Source organism: Pygocentrus nattereri, chromosome 26, assembly GCF_015220715.1.
Source record: "Pygocentrus nattereri isolate fPygNat1 chromosome 26, fPygNat1.pri, whole genome shotgun sequence".
Lineage (NCBI taxonomy): Eukaryota > Metazoa > Chordata > Actinopteri > Characiformes > Serrasalmidae > Pygocentrus > Pygocentrus nattereri.
In genome coordinates this window covers 581666-585000 of record NC_051236.1, presented here as the reverse complement: position 1 = coordinate 585000, position 3335 = coordinate 581666, and positions in this window count along the sequence as shown.

Genomic DNA, 3335 nt, shown 5'->3' with positions numbered 1-3335 from the left:
ATATCTACCCATCTCGGGAAGATCTTCTGAAAATGAATAACTTGGTTGGTTGGTTGGTTGGTTAGTGTAGTGGGTAACATCTCTGCCTTCTACACTGTAGACTGGGGTTCAATCCCCACCTGGGCAAACACCCTACACTATACCAATAAGAGTCCTTGGGCAAGACTCCCAACACCACCTTCGCCTGCCTGTGTAAAAATAATCAAATTGTAAGTTGCTCTGAATAAGAGCATCTGCCAAATACTGTAAATGTAAATAACTTGTACTTAATGGCTGATTTGACTTGAAACGAGATAAATGAATGGTGGTCTACTGTACATTAAAATAAGCTTTTTAAAAATGAACCATAGACACTTCAAATGCTTATGATATTTATGTAATGCTAAAAAGTTGAATTCTCCATTAAGTCCATGTGAACCTCAAGTGTCAGTAAAAGTGCAAAGTTCAACCCAACGTTTCCCCCCCCCCCAGTGCACCACTGGTGCTGTAAAGGTACAGTTTTTGTGTCGTAGTTTGAGGCTCGGTCACGCTTTGCCGTGTAGTCAGAGCGTCCATGGTGTGACTATTATTTACCACATTCACAGCATTTTTGTGACCAAGGTCGAACGAGACGTTGGCTAAACTGCTCTAGAGACCTGCCACTTAAACGATATGGTCATTTAATGATTTGACTTGAAATGACTTTTAGGCCTAAAGTGTAAAATCCTACGTACTGCACCTTTAAGTGCCAGTATTCTGCACTCTTTCTCGCTGTACAAATGCCTTTTACTCTGTATCTCATATTGATATTTCTCAGTGTCTTTGTGGCGTCTCACCTGAAACATATACACTACCATGTGCCCTGAACTTTGTCTCAGCTCTCTCAGCTTTCTAAGAGGCCAGTTGCAAACGCATTCGACTTCCTCTCCGATGAGATGACCGCTTAAATAAAAAAAACGTGCATGTGTCCTGTTTGATTTTGGTGTTTTGTAAAGAATCTATGCTGCAGAAGAAAAACTATGTCTTCATGTGTATATTATATTTTCTCAATGAGGTTAAAAGGTCAAATTCAGTCAAATCTTATGATTTCGTGATGAAGTTTAAAGACGTATGACAACTGAATGAAACATGATGTAGTAGTTTTAGCAGAATGATGACCAACGAAGCAACATTTGCGTAATATTTCACGGCCTGACTGGTGGCTTTTGCTGCCATTTAACCAAGTGTTTTTCACCTGGATCAAATACACTTAAGAGCGTCACCTCGTTTGATTGAATTTGACCATGAATCTGTGTTTTATAGATGTGAACTGTAGTTGTATGTACTGTATTTTACAAAGCACTGCGTAATATACTGAATACAGCAGGCGTTGTGTAGTTTGACAGTAAAACCAAGCCCACCTCTGGGTTGTTAATGAATTCTGTTTAATGTGCAGTACAAACTGAGCAATATCTCTATTGCTGTGATACTGTGAAACTGCCATACTGCTGATGTAGAGAGGCCATTTGACATATTGCATTCACATTGTTGGGCGATTCGCTCTGTAATTTTTAGCATGCTTGGCTTTTCTTCCACAATGATTTGCTCTTATTTTTCATCAGATTTCTTTAGAATGAATTTCATTCAGCAGCTGCGTAACTAATCGGTATCGCTGTGGCCGTTTCACACGGTCACCGAGTTCAGTCAGTAGGTTTTCTTACTGGCTGGTTTTCAGATGATTCCTTTTTCATACATTAACTAGTCGCATTGTAGTCTCCACTGAGTCTACCCTGTTAACGTATGTGTCATTGCAGTGATTTTAAAGCACTTTCAAAAGCAGACACTCACTTTTCTATGTACCATGTTTGTGTTGGAATTGCATCTCAAATAAAGGCATTGCTTAAGTGTTCGGTGCACCTCGTCACTCTGTCTTTTGAAGACTGACATGCAGATGTGGGCAAATGCAACAGTATGAACACTGCAGCACATCATCGCTGTCGCATTGTGTTAAAATGACTTGATGAGTGGACCAAAAGAAATGGTCCAAAATTAATAGGAAGAATATGTTTACGTTAGTATCTACTACAAGTTAAGAGTGTTTTTCCCTTCTGTAAAGTTACCATGTTAGAGATATGAGTTCCGGCAATGATAATGTTTAGAGTCAACCTTCAAATGACTGCACAGTTTACCACCTATAGAAAGAAAGCACGACTATGCATTTAACTCATACATACCACTTATGCTAAGATGGTATTTAGTTCAGTTCACTCATTTGTCCTATACAGGCCACATCTATCATATAACAGCATCATTAATTAGGTGAAGGTTAGAAAGGATAATCTGATACGACATAAGTATCTGACATGCTGGCAATGAATATATACATTTTATATATATATATATATATGAGAGAGAGGGAGAGAGAGCTGCTGTCAGAACAAAACCTTATATATTTTTTTTTTGTTTTTCACATAATTAGGAAGTGTCTGTTGCCCTTTAAATTTATTCATGATGAATCGACCAAAAGAAACGGCCCAAAATGACTTGAAAATGAAAATTCTGGTTCCATTGACTTACATTAAAAGTAAAGTAGGCTTTTTCCTTCTCCTGTAAAGTTACCATTTTGGATTTTGGAGATACAAGGTTTTGTTTCAACAACAGCGATACATATATATATATAAACATATATAAAAATGAAAACATATATATATATGTGTGTGTGTGTGTGTGTGTGTGTGTGTGTGTGTGTGTGTGTGTGTGTGTGTGTTCCCTTCCTAATATTGTCCTTTATGTTTAAATTGCTCAAAATTGCTCAAATCCTCATTTTAGCAAATGAATGAATAAATGAATTTATTCCCAAAAAAGGAATAAACTGTGTGAAAAATACAATTTGTTCAATTAAATGACATTTTTTGTAATCATAAATATCATTCATAATGCGTGTTTTTGTCCATTTCAATCAGTAGTTACATAATAAATAGGTGATATTCCAAAATGTTATATCAAGAAGTTTTTTTAAGATGATATGGTAAACATTTGTTTATCATAAACTATGAGTCTAATCACACTTGTATTCAGCGTGCACTGTGCTGCACTGCAATCCACTTAAACAGGACTGACTGAATTCTCTTCGTAAAACCAAACACGCAGTTATTAAGTGATTTTCAGTGCTGACGTAATTTATCATAAGGATGAATATTGTCATATTGTCCAACTTTTATTCTATATATAATATTATTTATAATAATGATATTATTCTATCTATATATATTATTTTATAAGCTGGTCTCTGTGAAAATCGATTTTGAAAATGAAACTTGATTGATTGGGAATAAAAATAAAAAGCCGGAAATGGGGGCTTCTTTCACGTTTGCGCT